Consider the following 20875-nt stretch of genomic DNA (forward strand, 5'->3'; position numbering starts at 1 on the left):
TATTATGATAATAGCTGTTATTTGTAGCTACAGTTTTAATTATATCCAATTCTGTCTTCATACTTTATTCAGTAAGGGGAACTCTAACCCCACAATCTATGATAGCGTCAAAATACCCTGTTCTAGCGCTAGCACCCGGGTGGCAAAACGAGTTACTTTACTTGTTGTTGATTTACAAAGTAATCAGCTTATGTTGATGATACCCTCATTCTTTTTAATGGAAAGAGCGTAGAAATCAACAAATTTCATCTATAAATGAACAAAACGCGTAACAGCGTCAACTTTACCGCCGAGTATGACACAAATAAGAGCACAGGTTCCTGAGGTATTAAAATAGGTAATGATGAAATATACAGTGCCAGATATGCACACGAAAATGAGGAAGTAACATTAGCGAAAAAATAAAGAAAGAAAAAAGAAATATACGTTATACTACCATATACGGAAAATATTTCGCAAAAATAACTGATACATTTCGTAATACTAATGTTAAAATTAGCTTCTGCACAGAAAATAAACTAGGAATGAGGATAATACCCAAAACAGACGAAGTTCAGGAAGACGACCGATCAGGAAAATACAAAATTAAAAGTAGTGACTGTGATATGTTCTACATCGGACAAACAGGAGGAAAATATACTATAAGGTACAAACAGTTTATAAAAAAAGTGAAAATAACATCTCCATATTTAGTACGCATCTTCGGCGAAGTCAACACTCTACGGTAGACATAAGTACTAATCTTTATATTCGTCAGAAAGCTGAAAAAGGAAGCTACACGAGCATCTTAGAGGAAATAGAAATCTGTACACGTCGGGCAAAAAATGCAAATAACATCCTCATAAGTGAACAAACAGAACTAAAGAATAAAAAATATATTGAGAACTCCTAAAAAAAACTCAAATCTATGACCGATCACTCAGAACAAATACAATCCTAATTTTTACGCACTATAAATCGAATTTCATCAAAGATAAGTATTTGAAAAGAAACAGTATCTCTGACACATATATCGATAGTAAAAACACCATTTACAAATATACAAGACGATGTTACATCCCATTTGAAACATAGCATTCACGATATTATTGCGTAAGTAAGAAATTACAAGACAGCCAAATGTTACACATTTATACATTCTTATGTACTGATAACAGCTTGATTATATTTAGGGACCACTTGAAAATCCGCAATGCTCGAAACCGGTGGCAATAAGTAAAAAAGGATATAAATGTAGCTGTGGTGGACTACTATTTCATTCCATTTAATACAATTTGTAGCTGCAGAATAGCATACAAAAGAGATATTAAATGCTGATTACGTTATGTAAGATCTTAAGTTAGAAAATAAAGTAATATTTAAAATTGGCGACTTACTTGGGTATATCCGTAATGGATGTTGTTGTTGTTGTGGTCTTCAGCCCTGAGACTGGTTTGATGCAGCTCCGTAATGGATATATGGAAATATTTAAAATAGTTTGATAGCTACTATGTGCGAAAATTTAAAACACAAAAAGTATTGCTTGTGTAGCCACGGAAGTAAATTTGGCAACCTTTGTGTGTCGTTAATTATGTCTTCGGCTCTCGCCAGAATGTATTAATCTGTCTGGTACCTTAGCAACACGAAATAAATAAAGAGACGGTGACGTAATGTTCGTAAATCAAAAAGAAATTTCTCCAGGTTATTTTGATCACTATAAACAAGTAACATTTGTACTGTTTGTATGCCGATAGCACAAAGATTGTTCAAAGTCTGCCCCATTATGTTATAGACAGCAGTTCTACGACCTTTAATATGATGAAACTAGCTACTGCCTGAGTTTGTCAGTTCATGAAAGTGGTATATGCGATAAATTATAAAAAATATATAAACAGCAAAAGTACTAACAGCATCTGAGCTTCTGAAAAGTTTTGCATCTGCATGAGAAATAGTTAACCTTGTGGCAAAAGTAGCGTTGTAGTGGTTACAGGGTTAATGATAAGAATGGAAAATAGTTAACTGCATGGCAAAAATAGATTTGTAGTGATTTAAGGAAGGAAAGATGAAGATCAAAATATTGTCGCCGTGGAGTTCACTAGAGGTAAGATGGGGAAGAAAATAGATTGCGGACTCCTGGGAGGAATCGCTCTAGCTTGCGCTTCCAATGGTTTACGGAAACCTAGAATGGCTATGCGGACCGTGGTCTTTCAGTCTTGATCAACCGCACCATCTCACAGCCGCAATTAAAGACGTCGATAATGATGTAGGCATATCCACTGGTTCATGCCACAAATCTGTCGTATGTATTGCATATGAAACGAGTGACGCAAAACTTGTTCCAAAATGGGTCTATTTCGAACAAAAGCAGCGGCGAATGCAAATACACTCCTGGAAATGGAAAAAAGAACACATTGACACCGGTGTGTCAGACCCACCATACTTGCTCCGGACACTGCGAGAGGGCTGTACAAGCAATGATCACACGCACGGCACAGCGGACACACCAGGAACCGCGGTGTTGGCCGTCGAATGGCGCTAGCTGCGCAGCATTTGTGCACCGCCGCCGTCAGTGTCAGCCAGTTTGCCGTGGCATACGGAGCTCCATCGCAGTCTTTAACACTGGTAGCATGCCGCGACAGCGTGGACGTGAACCGTATGTGCAGTTGACGGACTTTGAGCGAGGGCGTATAGTGAGCATGCGGGAGGCCAGGTGGACGTACCGCCGAATTGCTCAACACGTGGGGCGTGAGGTCTCCACAGTACATCGATGTTGTCGCCAGTGGTCGGCGGAAGGTGCACATGCCCGTCGACCTGGGACCGGACCGCAGCGACGCACGGATGCACGCCAAGACCGTAGGATCCTACGCAGTGCCGTAGGGGACCGCACCGCCACTTCCCAGCAAATTAGGGACACTGTTGCTCCTGGGGTATCGGCGAGGACCATTCGCAACCGTCTCCATGAAGCTGGGCTACGGTCCCGCACACCGTTAGGCCGTCTTCCGCTCACGCCCCAACATCGTGCAGCCCGCCTCCAGTGGTGTCGCGACAGGCGTGAATGGAGGGACGAATGGAGACGTGTCGTCTTCAGCGATGAGAGTCGCTTCTGCCTTGGTGCCAATGATGGTCGTATGCGTGTTTGGCGCCGTGCAGGTGAGCGCCACAATCAGGACTGCATACGACCGAGGCACACAGGGCCAACACCCGGCATCATGGTGTGGGGAGCGATCTCCTACACTGGCCGTACACCACTGGTGATCGTCGAGGGGACACTGAATAGTGCACGGTACATCCAAACCGTCATCGAACCCATCGTTCTACCATTCCTAGACCGGCAAGGGAACTTGCTGTTCCAACAGGACAATGCACGTCCGCATGTATCCCGTGCCACCCAACGTGCTCTAGAAGGTGTAAGTCAACTACCCTGGCCAGCAAGATCTCCGGATCTGTCCCCCATTGAGCATGTTTGGGACTGGATGAAGCGTCGTCTCACGCGGTCTGCACGTCCAGCACGAACGCTGGTCCAACTGAGGCGCCAGGTGGAAATGGCATGGCAAGCCGTTCCACAGGACTACATCCAGCATCTCTACGATCGTCTCCATGGGAGAATAGCAGCCTGCATTGCTGCGAAAGGTGGATATACACTGTACTAGTGCCGACATTGTGCATGCTCTGTTGCCTGTGTCTATGTGCCTGTGGTTCTGTCAGTGTGATCATGTGATGTATCTGACCCCAGGAATGTGTCAATAAAGTTTCCCCTTCCTGGGACAATGAATTCACGGTGTTCTTATTTCAATTTCCAGGAGTGTAGCTAACGAGACGCTACACGAAGTCACCACGACGCAGAACTACTGAAGCGTTTCGTAATAGGACGTGATGAGACGAGCTTTTACGAAAATGATGCCGAAGCTAACGGTCAGTCGTCGCAGTGGCAGCATCCTGGATAGTCAAGAATGAAAAAAGCGCGACAGGTGCCGTTAAATATGAAAGTTCTTGGATTTCAAAGGCCTGGAGCACCGCGACTTCTTACCAGGGGGTTGAACGATCAATAAACAGCACTGCTTGTAAGTTCAATGCCATTTGCGTGAAGCAATACGAAAAATAGCTGTCAAGATTTGTCGCGAGAGAATTTTCACCTCTGCAGCACAGCAATACACCTTGGCATACTTCACCACTTGTTCGTGATTTTTGGCCAAAACCAATACTATTATGATGGCCTAGCCTCAATATTCGCCAGACACATCGATGTATTCAACAAACTGGGCACTCGTTTGAACACCTCTTTAATTTCTTTACTGCAAAATCGATTTCGGAACTAGTATTTATTTGTATCTGCAAATCATCAGACAGCTGCGTTCGCACCATCCGCTACAATGGAAAGAGAAAGCATAAATGCATGTTCCTTTGACTTATCATTTTGTAAGTTACAGAGAAAAACATCTCATATGAGGCACCTTTTGTGTGTTAGAAACTGTTTTCTGAAAGTATTTGCCTTCAGTGTAACCTTACACGGAAATGAAACGTGTGTGATAAACAGTACAGACAAGAAGAGAACAACAGCTTTTGAAATGTTGCATACCACAGAAGACTGCTATAGATCAGATAGGCATTTCGAATAAGTTAAAGAAATGGTTCAAATGGCTCTGAGCACTATGGGACTTAACATCTGAGGGCGTCAGTCCCCTAGAACTTAGAACTACTTAAACCTAACTAACCTAAGGACATCACACACATTCATGCCTGAGGCAGGATTCGAACCTGGGACCGTAGCGGTCGCGCAGATCCAGACTGAAGCGCCTAGAAACCGCGCGGCCACACCGGCCGGCTCGAATAAGTAACGAACAGATACTGAGCTGAATCGGAGAGAAATTTATGAGGCAACTTCACTAAAAGAAGGAATAGTAACAGAATTGGCAATGGCGCGAAGTGTGTCTGGAGGGAAAGAAGGAGCGGAGATAAAATAATGATACGAAGGCATGAATATATTTATATAGATATGGTGTCTGTTCTGTATGACATGTCCGAAAGAACAGACACCATTGGTGACCTGCACCCGTCTAGAACGAAATTAGAATTGTGTATTAATACCTTCAGCTGCTGACGGGCGTTGAAATTATATCAATGGGGACAGGTGGAAATGTGTGCCCCGACCGGGACACTACGAATGTAGTGTGTGGACATATAAGGTGAGAATGTGGGTCTCGCGGGAGGCGTGCGAGAGATAGTCCCTGCAGTTTCACTATCCACTGTGCCCTCGGTAGCTCAGGTGGATAGAGCGTCTACGATGTAAGCAAGAGATCCCGGGTTCGAGTCCCGGTCGGGTCACACAGTTTCACCTGTCTCCGTTGATATATATCAACGCCCATCAGCAGCTGAAGGTATTAATATATAATTCTAATTTAGGCATGAATAGGTTCAATTCGATGTTGGTCGCAATATTCGACTAGCAAGGCGGCTACATCAATATAGTCTGCGGGCTGAAGACCACAGCAGCAAAACGTCACTATACGCCCTGTGCTTTCCTACCAAGCTTCACGACCCGACCACGCGTTTCACTGTTTCTATACTTCTCTCTTGTTCTTGCAGACTTCAACGCAAGTGTACGGCGGTCTGCTAGACTAGCACTACTGGAAGCAGGAAGTGATGGAGACGGCTTACCCTTACCCAGGGGATATTTCGAGGATTCCTCCCTCCAGCCGGCAACGGCCTTGCCGCAGTGGATACACCGGTTCCCGTCAGATCACCGAAGTCAAGCGCTGTCGGGCGTGGCCGGCACTTGGATGGGTGACCATCCGGGCCGCCATGCGTTGTTGCCATTTTTCGGGGAGCACTCAGCCTCATGATGCCAATTGAGGAGCTACTCGACCGAATAGTAGCGGCTCCGGTCAAAGAAAACCACCATAACGACCGGGAGAGCGGTGTGCTGACCACACGCCCCTCCTATCCGGATCCTCAGCTGACGATGACACGGCGGTCGGATGGCCACGGTGGGCCACATGTGGCCTGATGACAGAGTGCTCCCTCCAGCCATAAAGCGTCTTCATTATTTATCGACAGTGTGGAAAACAGAGTATGGCGCCTTTCGAAAATACACGAAGGCGGACTGTACCTGTTGACCTAGATCAGCGGTCTCCGAACTACGGCCCGCGAGGGCCGGCAAACCGCCAAATATTTGAGGTGGTGCCTATACTGCCAGCAATTGAGATTCGAGGCCTATCGTGACTAATACACCGCGACATTGTCCGAGCTCTATCTTTACAAAGCGGAAGGTCATGGTTAAATTTGTGGCTATTCCCAATAAACAGACAGACCATTCTCCGTGCGATAGTGAAAAAAAAAAAGGTTAACAGACTAGTTTGGCGAAAACAAAAAAGTTCAAATGTGTGTGAAATCTTATGGGACTTAACTGCTAAGGTCATCAGTCCCTAAGCTTACACACTACTTAACCTAAATTATCCTAAGGACAAGCGCACACACACCCATGCCCGAGGGAGGACTCGAACCTCCGCCGGGAACAGCCGCACAGTCCATGACTGCAGCGCCCTAGACCGCTCGGCTAATCCCGCGCGGCCTTGGCGAAAACATTTTAAGTAAAAAAAATTCTTTGCATTTTATTCTACTCACGAGTCAAGTGCCAGTCTTTCAAATGGACGCCACTTCGACGACTAGCCTTAGTTATCAATCATTATGGAAGATGCTTCTTAAGCAAGGTTTCACTTTCTTTACGTATTTGGATTTTCAGTTTTTCCTTGTCTCTTCGAATTCAAACTTTGAATTGTCCCACACCTACTAGTAAAGCGCATAAGACGCTAAAAAACTTGTGAGACACTCGCAACATAGACACAATCACGCATCACAACTATCAAATACATGCTCTGGCTCTGCTACTCGCTACAAGACTACAAAACTAAACTTATTGTTGCGCTGCTTGAAATAACAATGCGTTGACATACTCTACCTCTGTTATGTCTTGTAGTAATAGTGTTGCTAACAATGATTTTGAGATTTCGTTAGCTTTGCCGGAAGCTTTCGTGAAGAATGTGCAGTGACATACTTTTTTGTCGGTGAAATTCGCCAGAATAAAATATGCCGGCCGCGGTGGTCATGCGGTTCTAGGCGCTGTAGTCCGGAACCGCGCGACTGCTACGGTCGCAGGTTCGAATCCTGCCTCGGGCATGGATGTGTGTGATGCTAGGTTTAAGTAGTTCTAAGTGCTAGGGGACTGATTACCACAGATGTTAAGTCCCATAGTGCTCAGAGCCATTTTGAGAATAAAATATGCCAGAAATTCGGTCAGGTACGTCCACCAATCAAAACGATGTAAATAAATAAAAATCGTAGTCGTTTCAGTGCTAGCTATTCCCACAACCTTAGATTTTTGCGATTTCATCTTTCCTTTAGCCTTACATTACGGTGATCATGGAGTGCTAGGGTTCTTTAATCCCACTAGGTAGATCTTGGCCCTTATCACTTCATGGAGGAATCAATGTGGCCCGCAGGTTTGGAGACCCCTGACCTAGATGCCTTATAGCAGCTGTGGCCTCTGGCCTACCTGTCGTCGCAGCCACTTGGCGGCGCGGTCCGAGTTGCTCCGGAGGACTGTGGTGCGCAGCGAGCGGATCATGGCGGCTGGCTGCAGCGGCGGCCGCTGCACTGCACTGGGGCCTGCCGGCGCTGGCTCCGACTGCCGGCTGCCGCTCGCCAAGTGCCACTTCCTCTCGCGATGAGCCTGCAGCGGCGCCTCTGCCGTCTGCCGGCCACTGACTCACGTCCGCGGACCGGCGCCCACAAACGCCGTGGGACCCACCGGCATTGTTCGGAAACCTAACTACCTGCTCCACGTAGCTCCGCAATTAGCGCTCGCTTTCTGACGACGAAACTAGGCTAATCTCACAGTCTGGGAGAAGACGACAGCTTCCACTGTAGCCAACTACTGCCGCTGGAAACTTCACGATGATGGTGGAATCAAGGATTTTGAATATTGCAACGTTTATTGAGCGTCCATAATCATAAAATGTGGGCATTTGTCAACATTTTCAGAAGACTGATGGAAATAAAGAGTTTGGCGTCATTGGTCGGGAGGTCCCTTGCGGGGGAGGTCCGGCCGCCTTGGTGCAGGTCTTATTACATTCGACGCCACACTGGGCGACCTGCGCGCCGGATGGGGATGAGATGATGATGAAGACAACACAACACCCAGTCCCTCAGCGGAGAAAATCCGCGACGCAGCTGGGAATCGAACCCGGGCCCGTAGGACGGCAATCCGTCACGCTGACCACTGAGCTATCGGGGCGTACAGAAGACTGATGAAGTGTAGAGACTGAGACTGATGACCACAGCAGTTGAGTCCCATAGTGCTCAGAGCCATTTGAACCATTTTGTAGAGACTGATTTTTCACCCTCAGAGTGAATACGTTGAAGCACTGTAGACAAAAGGCCAACGGCCGTGCCGCAGTGGTAGCACCGGTTCCCGTCACATCACCGAAGCTAAGGGGAGTTGGACGCCAAACGGGCCGACTTGCAGCAGGAGAGTCACCACAGGACATTTTCATTTCTACTGCCTATAATTTTACAAATAAATTCATAAAACTTTAACAGCAGGACCAGGAAGGATTCAGCATTCATACTCATAGCAGTGGAAGCTCAAAAACGTAACAAAACACTTTTTTTTTACATGTGAAATTTCATCATTTTTCACTTGCTACTGGCTGCATTTGTTGCTATAGATACACTTCTCTTCCTAAGTAAGAGAGATTCTTCGATGAATTTTTCATAGCATACAAATAGTAGTTACAGGTTTATGAAACTCTAGAATTTTCCAAATCTATTAAAAAACTGTGGAAAAAATTGAGATAATTAACTATAAAATTGGAATTTTTTCTAAACACGAAGTTTAAAATGTAACAGTTCATTCATTTTTTCATAAATTAAATAACTTCTAGAGTTTCATACACCTGTAACTATGGTTTGTGTGCTGTGCAAAAGTCATCGAAGAATCTCTCTTACTTAGGAAGAGAAGTGTACCTACAGCAACAAATGCAGCCAATAGTAAGTGAAAAAATGACGAAATTTCACATGTAAAAAAAATGTGTTTTGTTACGTTTTTGAGCTTCCACTGCAATGAGTATGAATCCTGAATCCTTCCTGGTCACGCTGTTAAAGTTTTATAAATTTATTTGTAAAAGTATAGACAGTGGAAATTAAAATTTCCTGTGGTGCCTCTCCTGCTCCAAGTCGGCACGTTTGACGTCCTACCTCCCTTAAGCGCTGGTGGAAGTACGGTCCGGTATAGAATTTATGTTTGGTTGTATAGATGGTGTTTTTGATGTACAGAAATGTAAAAGCAGAAAAAATGCATTAATATATATAACGAAAGCAGATGCCGTTCCCTTAACGAACTGTAATGAATCCGCTTTTTCGTTTAATGTACGTATACGCCGATGGGCTGAACGTACTGAGTACATTGATTATACAGATCCATTTCTTGTAAATAATTGGTCGCGTGTTCGTTTCATTGAAAAGTATTTTGAATCCTTTCAGGCCAAGAAGTGCCGACCGGTCTGCCGAGCGCTGATGGCAGGCGGGGTGCACTCAGCCCCTGTCAGGCAAACTTTACTGACCAGTAGCGGCTCCGGTCTCGTAAACTGACGTACGGTCAGGAGAGCGGTGTGCTGACCACATGCCCCTCCATATCCGCATCCAGTGACACGGCGGCCGGTCGGTACCATCGGGCCTTCATGGCCTGTTCTGGCGAAGTTAAGTTTTTTTATTGTGCACAAAAGGGGAACAGAACTGCATTTTTTGCATGCCATATGCCGTGTGGCCAGAGAGTCCCTTTACATCTGAACTAAATTCCTGTAACAGTGTAAAATCACGCAATGGTAGCAGTGTTCCTTACGTGAATTGCAACGTGACTGCCACGTGACTGTCCAGGAAGAAGTACAAATTCTGTACGTTGACCAGTTTGTTGTTCATTTTTCCGTAGGTGGTGAACGACAATGACAGGTACTAGCGACCTCAATTTTGAGGACTGCTTAACGACAAATGTGTCGATCCACAACGGAAGCACAAAAACGAAAAATATGACACAGGTGATGGATAGGTTTCGTTACTGTTCGATAAGGAACCACTAACTCGGCAGATTTTTGTAACGTGGGATGATGAAGATGTTTGTTTGTGGGGCGCTCAACTGCCCGGTCATCAGCGTCCGAATAAAGTCCCGTGTTTCTTCACAGTCAAATCTAGCCACTGTCACGAATGATAAGGATAATGATGAAATGATGAGGACAACACAAATACCCAGTCCCTAAGCAGAGAGAATATCCCCAAATGGCCCGGGAATCGAACCCGGGACTCTGTGATACAGAGGTAGCAACGCTAGCCACTAGACCACGAGCTGTGGACGATAACGTGGGAGAAAAATACTTCTGGCCTGTCCCCCTCCCCACCCCCACCTGCTACGGTCGGCGCGACCGCTACGGTAGGAGGTTCGAATCCTGCCTCGGTCATAGATGTGTGTGATGTCCTTAGGTTAGTTAGGTTTAAGTAGTTCTAAGTCTAGGGGACTGATGACCTCTGATGTTAAGTCCCATAGTGCTTAGAGCCATTTCAGCTATGGTCGTCCATCAACCCGATGGGAAAATACGTGCTGAAGTTACTGCAAGTCGACCAGTAAGCGTGCCGAAGGACTTGGAATTAAAGGAGCACAACACGGCGGAGCTCCCATCCACTTGCTATTCGTGACCTGCTCAAATGAACGTTCCCTGGCCGGTAGGTAGGAGGTGGGTCTCCACAAATTCACTAGCCCCTTATCCTTGACTGTCTCGAAATCCAGACCTCACGACACAAGACAGTGGCCTGTGGGGGATGATCGAATAGTCAGGAAGAAAGGCTACTTCAAGAATAATGCTCTGCAGGCAAGTCTATTTCAAGCTTTCCAGCACATGACACTGAAGATGCTAAGGCTGATGAGTAGGACATCATGCTGTGTAGCGATAATCCTGGTGCACATACAGACGTTTTGAAGAAATACATTTAAGTGTTATTAAAGTTAGTATGCAATAACTCAACTTGCAAAAGGACTTTGTGACTATCCAGCTGCTGCCTAGGGACCTGCTCAACAAAACCTTTAAATAAAATATTCATTTTTTAATATTGTTGTGTAGGCCCTCTTACGACCGTATAAGTTGAAGTCGTAATTATCTCGTATGGGCTTATTCGCCTCATAATTTCATTACACAGTTGGTATGAATTAATTCGGCATTCACGCATCAGGGAACCGTGCTCCCTCCCGTAGGTCTCCCAGTGGCGTCCGTTCAAATGCGCACCACTTCAGTTCACAAAACGGTCAAAAATCGAAACCAAAATCGCCGGAAAAACTAACTCTATTAAACTACCGTACAAAATTTAGACAGTTTGTCAAACACCACAGTATACTATATCTTCATTTGTTTATACTTGGACCACTGCGCCACTGTTAAGCGATAATATTATTCTGCTATTCTTCCACAATTCCGTTTAAATTACTAAAGTCTATCGACAACATGCTTCTAAAGCCCTTTGTTAAACTTGTATCAGTATGCTCTCATATTATGTCATCAGTTTACATTGAGGTGGCGAAAGTCATGGTGCAGCTCCTCATATCGCGTCAGACCTCCTTTTGCCCGGCGTACCAAAGAAACTCAGCGTGGCACGGACTCAACGAGTGGTTCGAAGTAACGTACAGAAATACTGAGCCGTGCTGCATCTACAGCAGTCCATAGCTGTGAAAGTGTTGCTGATGTATTACTTTGCGAACGAACTAACCTGGAGATTACATCTCATAAATGTTCGATGGGATTCACGTCGGGCAATCTAGGTGGCCAAACCATTCCCTCGAACTGTCCTGAAAGTTTTTCAAACCAATCGCGAACTATTGTGGCCCGCAGACATGGCGCAATGTCATCCGTAAAAAGTCCTTTGTTTATGGAAACACGAGGTCTATGGTCTCCAAGTAGCCGAACAGAACCACTTCCAGTCAATGACCTGTGCAGTTGGACCAGAGGAGCCAGTCAATTCCAAGTAAACACAGCCCAAATCATTATGGAGCCACCAGTAGCTGGCACCAGCGCCTTGTTGACAACTTGGGTCCATGGTTTCGTAGGGGCTGCGCCACACTCGGACCCTACCATCATTTCTTACCAACTGAAATCTGGACTCATCTGGCTACGCCACGGTTTTCCAGTCGTCTAGGGTCCAACCAGTGTGGCCACGAGCCGAGGAGAGACGCTGCAGACGATGTCGTGCTGTTAGCAAAGGCACTCGCGTCGGTCGTCTGCCGCCACAGCTCAATACGTCACATTTTGCCACACTGTCCTAACGAATACGCTCGTCGTACGTACCACGTTGATTTCTGCGGTTATTTCACGCAGTGTTGCTTTCCTTTTAGCACTGACAACTTTACGCCAACGTTGCTGCTGTCGGTCGTTAAGTGAAGGCCGTCGGCCACCGTGTTGTCCGTGGTGACAGGCAACGCCTCAAACTTGGCGTTCTCTACGAGGACATACCAACTTCACCCGATTTCCATGCAAGACGCGAAGTGTGTAGTGCCGCTGCCAGTGGTTATTTTAAACATAGCCCCTGAGGGTCTGGTGTTTCTTACTTGTCAGAAACCACACAACTAGTGTGTGCACTTGTATTGTTCTTTAGTGTCTACTACCACAGCTACTGTACAGGTGTCGGCGTGGGAACTTTTTAAAATACGATATCTCTTCAACGACTCGTGCTAGAATCCTGCAACAACCACCACTGACTTTCACACTTTCGCCAAGTTTGAGGCGTAACCTGTCACCACTGACAACACAGTGGCCCTCGACCTTCACTTAACGACCGAGAGCAGCGGCGTTTGCGTAAAGTTGTCAGTGCTAAAAGGTAAGAAACACTGCGTGAAATAACCACAGATATTGTAAGTAGGCTGTTTAGGTTTTTATATTGGTAGCGCCACGTAGCGCTCTATATGAAAATCACTGACTGTGCTGTGTGCAGTCTGTGCTAAGTCTGTGGCTGGTTTGCATTGTTGGAATTCGCTATTGTAGTGTTGGGCAGTTGGCTGTTAACAGCGCGTAGCGTTGCGCAGTTGGAGGTGAGCCGCCAGCAGTGGTGGATGTGGGGAGAGAGATGGCGGAGTTTTGAGAGTGGATGATCTGGACGTGTGTCCATCAGAGACAGTAAATTTGTAAGACTGGATGTCATGAACTGATATATATATATATATATATATAATGACTTTTGAACACTATTAAGGTAAATACATTGTTTGTTCTTCATTAAAATCTTTGATTTGCTAACTATGCCTATCAGTAGTTAGTGACTTCAGTAGTTTGAATGTTTTATTTAGCTGGCAGTATTGGCGCTCGCTGTATTGCAGTAGTTCGAGTAATGAAGATTTTTGTGAGGTAAGTGATTCATGAAAGGTATAGGTTATTATTAGTCAGGGGCATTCTTTTGTAGTGATTATTAAAAGTCAGATTGCGTTGCGCTAAAAATATTGTGTGTCAGTTTAGTGATGATCAGAATAAGTAAAGAGAGAGATATCTGAGTACGTTCAGTTTTGCTCAGCTGTTTGAAAATCAAATAACGTAAGGGGTTTACCAGAACAGTAATTCATAAACTTTTCTAAGGGGACGTTTCAAAATCAACGTGGGACCTACGACGAACGTATTCGTTAGGACAGTGTGGCCTGCAGCGTCGCGCGGCCACAATCACGTCGGGAACCTTTCCACGTGAATCACCTGGGTACAAATGACAGTTGCACCAATGAACTGCTATTTTATGCCTTGTGTGCGCGATATTACCGTCATCTGTGTATGCTCATATCGCCATCCCATTACTTCCGTCACCTCAGTGTTTGATTTGTACTGTGTGTCAATTGTTCACCTTTTAGGTGGCTAAATAGCCGTTAGCTGCCGCAGACCAGGTAGAAGGAAAAAAGTTAGTCTAGAATGAGATCTTCACTCTGCAGCGGAGTGTGCGCTGTTATGAAGCTTCCTGGCAGATTAAAAGTGTGTGCCGGACCGAGCCTCGAACTCGGGAGTTCGAATCTCGGTCCGGCACACAGTTTTAATCTGCCAGGAAGTTTCAAAAGTGAGTCTGTTTAGCCATGTAGTTTGCTGCTACGTAAGTAGGACACTAACATTTAACGTTATACCGACAAACTTTCGCCTGAGGAGCTGAGTAATGTGAATCATTGAGTCTCCGGAGAGCTTCTACGGGAATACGAGTAATTTGCGTTTACGCGAACACAGTAACCTGATATTCGGCCGGTTCTGGTGAGGTCAGCACGAGCGGCGGCTCCGCGAAGTCTGGCGAGACGAGGCGCGCGCTGCGTTCCCCACCTGTTGCTGGCGGCGGAAGCGGCGCCGCGTTGCAAGCGCCTGGCCGGCCGGCACTGCTGCCATTCCTGCCAATCCCGGCGTCCGGCCGCAGCCAATTACTGGCTGCCGCCTGTCCTCGTCCCACCCACACAAGCGCCGATCCGTTCCACGTGACACGGTAATGGGGCGCTTCTGCCGCTGTGGTTGAGCACTACCTGACAAGGCGCTTGCTGTAAACGCGTCGCGAGTAAACAGCAGCTACAAGCTCTGGTAATTCGTTTGAGTAGCGTCGTCTGTTTCCTGGAAAACTGAAGAGCGAGCAAGCGAGTGCCCACTGCGTCCACCCACTGACACAACAAGGAGCAACTACAGGCTGTTTCGCAAAGTTATACTGAACCTGTAATTTTTCCTCCTATCTATGTAATTACGTATTTCTCAATTCCTTCGAGCAATCAGTCATTCATAATAGAAAACACAGTCATAACTCAGTCACTCAAAACGATTCAGAAATTTTACTTGTTAGAATGAAATCAGGCGACGATTCTTCTTCTCTGCAGGCTCGTGCTTTGCGGCAGTCTGCTAATCTGTACAAATAAAATGGCTCGTATTTTTGGGAGCGTTGTATAATGAGTCGGGAAACCTCAGATCAAGCGGATATTTGGCTTTGATGAAGTTTAACCTTCCGAAGAAGTAATGGAGCTCTTGGATTATTAAATGCAGGTTCGTATCCAGTCTTTCGGAAGTTCCCTTCTGATTAACAACTACGCAATATATCGATGAATATCATTAATTCTCAAATGTCAAATAATGTAAATTGTTACACACCTTTTGTATGAAGGAGCAATATAGATACATTTCCCTTTTAATCGTACAATCTCGTATCAGTTATCTTTTGTCATAAACCTCAGTATTCAGATTACAATTCTTCAAACAATGCTCAGGCTAATCGGCACAAAGACCATCTCGGAAGCTTTTTTTCTAACAACCACCAGAGAGAGTACTACAAAGAATAATTATGCGCTCATGGCATAGCTACTGTATGAAACTACTTTGCGCATGGATTCTGCGAGTATGAAGATAGAAAATTAGTAAACGTCATTCAAGGGTAGAATTGTATCAAAATAATTAATCGAATATAAAGAAATATTACAAGCCTTCCACAGTGCGCCTTTTAAATCGGTTGCAACGCGCTGCACTAACAAGCCTAAGCAGTGTTTATTTTCACTAAATGCGTTAGTATTAAACAAAATTTGTATCTAGTTAGAAAACCCCGACGCTCGATACTTCCGGTCTACAATGCAGATGAAAGTGGCTTGTTGTGGAAATGCATCCCGATCAATATGCTGGCCACCATAAAGACAGTTCATCTAGCTTTCATTGAACTACTACATACACTGTGTTTTGCATTGGTAATTATAGCTGCAGCTGTTTTAGGAATCATTTCTGTAATCCGCACTTTCAATAATTCTGCCTGGACCTCATCGCACTAGTCCGAATTAGTGAGAATTCAGTGTATCGACAGTGAAACGTCACGTACGTGCTACGAATTCTAAATAAGCAGAAGTTGGAACACTAGATTTGTGCTGCTTTGACAGGGAAGTTCTTATGAAAACGTCTTCACTTTCATTCATTACCCAGCTGCCGTTTTATTATTAAAATAGATGAGTACCCGGCTTAGTCCTTTGCTATTTATCTCCTCCTTTACTCTCCCTCTGTCCATGTCCTCTCCCGTCTCTCTGTTCACTCCCCCCCCCCCCCCTCTCACCAATCTGTGCCCATTTCTCCCTCCCCCTCGCTGTCTGTCCATCTGTCCATCTCCTCCACACCGTTCTCTCTCTCCGTTACTACGCTCATCCCAACAGGAGACTGTTGTTTCTTACCTCCACAGTATTTCTTTCCGGGTAGGCCGGCAAGAGTGGCCGAGCGGTTCTAGGCGCTACAGTCTGGAACCGCGCGACCGCTACGATCGCAGGTTCGAATCCTGCCTCGGGCATGGATGTGTGTGATGTCCTTAGGTTAGTTAGGTTTAAGTAGTTCTAAGTTCTAGGGGACTGATGACCTGAGAAGTTAAGTCCCATAGTGCTCCGAGCCATATTTTCCGGGCGGTAACTAATATGTGTACCAAATTTTTTACTTCTGAAAGAAAAGTTAGGATCACCAATAATCATTTCTTTCAAATGTCCGGTTTCGGCACATACAGTAGGCCATCTTCAGATTGATTGCACTGTAAAGATTATAAGCGTGCATGGTAGTCAAGGAATTTAGTCTTGCATAAAATGTGCGAAGATTAAACGAAAAAGTGGTATTGTTTTACCCGATTGCTGGAGCTGGCGATATGCTGAGCAGCTGTTTGTTGTCAAGAAGGTAATTGCTGCTAGTGGCTGTACTGCCACGAGTTCAGCAGTATTTGATAGCGCGCCAGTTTGCTGCATTACGTCAGCTGCAGCTAACGGGATCTTACTCTACTGAAATAAAAACTTCAATTCTTTTAAGTGAACAATTAGAGTTTCACGAAACGACCTTTTTTTGACTCTTTTAACGAAATAGGACTAATGGAAGGAAAGATTGCTGTTTCTTCCTATTCTCATTTAATAAGCTTATATAACAATTTTTTTAAACATTTCACTGAACTTATTAGGTTTTACGCATTTCATTTTTTACCATTTGGCTCCGTCACTTTTTTTATATTTTATTTCCCACATCTTTTACGAATGCTGATACTGTATTTTACAAGGAAAAAACATTTTAAAACGCCACTGTATTTATTTTACGACTGACGTAGCCACATAGCTCTTACTACAAAATTTTTGCCCACATACTACTCTGATTTACTCACACATTACAATTACTGCAAATGTCATCTAATTCTCCCAGCCTTTTACAAATCACGATGTTCTATAAGCACAGTGTTGATAACTTCGAGCAAAGCCTCAGTTCAACTATAGTAACGGTCACCTGTAAAACGTCTCCACGGAAACAGCGTAACCTACACACATATTTGGATGCCAACAGACACTATACAACGTCACCTAGAGAACAGCGTGACGATCAACGGCCAACACATCGCCATTTCCCTGGAAACGACGTCGCCTTAAAGTACCAGCAAGAGGCACCAGATAATGTTCAACGTTTGCACAACCTTTGTATTGTTGCACTTGTATTTATAGTTTACTTTACTAAGTTAAGCAATTTTACTGATAACCCGCACTATTTACTTAAACAGCAGCACTTGCACAATAACATACACTTAACTACACTGTTAGTTTTATGCTTGATTTGCACGTCATAAATATTTTTACCTAAAGTAAGATCTCATTAGCTGCAGCTGACGTAATGCAGAAAATTGTAGCGCTTTCGAGCACTCTTTAACGCTTGGCAAATACAAAGACTAGCAACAGTTACCGTCTTGACACCACGCAGCTGCTGAATACGTTGCCAGTTCCCGCAAACGGGTAAAACATCACGCCTTTTTAGTTAAATCTTCGCACTTTTTATGCACAACTGACTTCCCTAATTACCATGCACTTTTGTAATCTCCACAGTGACTGTTTCTTCATAAGTAATTATCACAAGTAAGATGCTGACACTTCCAACCATGTTGGTTAAAATCATGTACCAGATTTGGTTGAAATCATACAAGGTGTTTAAGACGAGCTTTTTAGCCGTGGCTTTGCCCGCGTACGCACATGTCAGATGTATTCCAAGTATATTTAACAGATTTCACACGTATTTGTATACATACTTCACATACACCTCTAGCGATTTTCATTTTCACGCAGCTCGATATTTTTGAAGTCCTATCTCCTGGTTCAAATGGCTCTGAGCACTATGCGACTTAACTTCTGTGGTCACCAGTCGCCTAGAACTTAGAACTAATTAAACCTAACTAACCTAAGGACATCACACACATCCATGCCCGAGGCAGGATTCGAACCTGCGACCGTAGCGGTCAAGCGGTTCCAGACTGAAGCGCCTAGAACCGCACGGCCACACCGGCCGGCTATCTCCTGGACTATGTGCAGTACGATGATATATTTCCGTATGTGCATTCAGCGGCAGCTATGGAGAGTGTCTGCGGCAAGTGTTGCAAATAGAATTAGTAGCGACAAAGTAATGAATTTAGATGTCCTCATGATGCACCCAATTTTTCATGCATCTCAGTGTTTATGGCGTCATATCTCCTGAGCTAACGGATGTGAAATGACGTAATTTTTCTGGTACATTCAGTGGCATATCTGAATACTGTGTGCAAAAGTGTCGCGAATACAGTTATTAGTTAAGAAATTGAAACGTCATGTTTCATGCACGAACAGCGAAAATGTAGTAAAGCGATGAAAGTTTCTCCTTTCATCATTTTGTATGGGTCGTCAGCGAGAAAAAGCTTCGTAAATGTTTGCAATTCTGTGTAAAGTTTGTAGCAAGTCTCTAAGTACTTTCATTCTCAATTCTCAAATATTGGATGACTAAGGTAAGGGTATTCACGCGTCGTGGGATACACTACTTTTTCACCCCCATACCTTTGATGGGTAAGTGGTTATTATTCCACAGCGATGAATTTCAGACAGTAAGTAACATCTGCACCAAGTCTGGCTGAAATCGATCCAGCGGTTTAGAAGGAGACGTGGAACATACATCCATCCATACAAGTATAAACATACACTTATCAGCCAGAACATTATGATCACCTACCTAATAGCCGATATGCCCATCTCTGGCAGAGGTAACAGCGGCGACGCGGCGTCGCGTGGATACAATGAGGTCTTGGTAGGTCGCTGGAGGGAGCTGGTACCACATCTGCACACACAAGTCACATAATTTCCGGAAATTCCGGTGAGGCGGCGATGAGCTCTGAGCCCACGATCAATCACACTCCAGACGTGTTCTATCGGGCGAGATGGGGGCCCAGCACATCAACTGGAACTCGCCACTGTGTTCCTCGAACCACTCCATTACACTCTCGGCTATGTAACGTGGCGCATTATCTTGCTGAAAAATGCCACTGCTGCTGTAGGGAAACATGATCGACACGAAGGGCTGTACTTGGTCTTCAACCAGTATACGATACGCCTTGAATTTCAAGAGCTCCACTGGACCCACGGATGCCCACGTGAATGTTCCGCAGAGCATAATGGAGCCACAGCCAACTTGTCTCCGTCCTGCAGTACAGGTGTCAATGAGCTGTTTCTCTGTAAGACGACGGATTCGCGCCCTACCATCGGCATGATGAAGACGGTCTCTGAATTCATCGGACCATGCAACGGTCTACCACTGTGCCAACGTCCAGTGCCGATGGTCACGTAGTTGCCGATATCGTGGTGTTAACATTGACATATTCATGGGGCGTCGGCTGCGGAGGCCTATCGTTAGGAGTGTTCGGCGTACTGTGTGTTCAGACTCACTCATGCTCTGCCCCGCCTGGTGTTGGTTCTGCTACAGTTCGCCACGTGTCCTGTTTTACCAGTCTGCCAGTCTGCGACGTCCGACATTTGTAACGAGGGGTGTCCGGCAAACACCGCGACGTCTGGACGTAGTTTCACCTTGGTTTCGCCACGTGTTGAAGACACCCACCACAGCAATCCTCGAACTCCCGACGATTCGTGCAGTTGCCGAAATGCTCGTGCCGCACCATCACTATTTGCTCTCGGCCACAATCAGATCGCGCGCCTTCCCCATTCTACACACGGACAGCACACTCACTGATATTACATGCACCGTGCGTGTTTCTGAAAAAAAAAAAATGGAAATTTGTGGTAAGTTCTTATGGGACCAAACTGCTAAGGTCATCGGTCCCTAAGCTTACACAGTACTTAATCTAACTTAAACTAACTTCCGCTAAGAACAGCACACACACCCATGCCCGAGGGAGGACTCGAACCTCCGACGGGGGCAGCCGCGCGAACCGTGACAAAACGCCTGAGATCGCGCGGCGTATTTCTGATCAGCAGCCATTCCACGCCAGGTGACACTGCTATCGCCTGGACGGGTTTTATAACCACAGTGTTCTGGCTGATTAGTGTATATACGTACATCGATCATCATAATATGTATGGATTCGATTACCGTCTCCTTTGTTTTTATTTCACCGTTTAGTTAACGCCAATAAAAGGTTTGATGCGAAAACAAGCAAGCTGAAATGGAAAGGAGAGTGCATGCTTTCAGTTGGAGAAAGCAGTTATCGAGTGAGGCATTAATGAAGTGCCGAGGAATCTGGCACGGTGTCCAAGCAGACGGGAGGCAGTGTCATCTTTATTAATAAACCGCGTCGGAGGAGATTAAAACGAGCGACCGCAGGGCTTAACGCTTGGGAACAATGCAGGGGCCGCTGCGTGCCATTGTCCGCCGATTCAATTACTGCAGGCTCACAACGCGCTCTGCTTAATTACACTTCAGGAAGAAAAAACGCAACCGGTCACGCTGACTAGGAGGTGGGTAAAAGTAGAGCAGCCGGGTCCACTCACGTGACAGAAGCAATCGAGGTTGGAACTTAATGTCATGCTGGTGTCACGGTTATTAGATATGGAACATAAGCTCGCGGCTGGCAAGGATGA

General features: G+C 45.3%; 1 pseudogene; it reads left to right on the plus strand.

Annotated features, from left to right (window-relative positions):
• Window positions 1–5674: 5674 nt before the first annotated feature.
• LOC126427069 (5S ribosomal RNA) lies at window positions 5675–5792 on the plus strand (annotated as a pseudogene).
• Window positions 5793–20875: the final 15083 nt, after the last annotated feature.

Source organism: Schistocerca serialis, chromosome 1 (assembly GCF_023864345.2).
Source record: "Schistocerca serialis cubense isolate TAMUIC-IGC-003099 chromosome 1, iqSchSeri2.2, whole genome shotgun sequence".
NCBI classification, from domain to species: Eukaryota; Metazoa; Arthropoda; class Insecta; order Orthoptera; family Acrididae; genus Schistocerca; species Schistocerca serialis.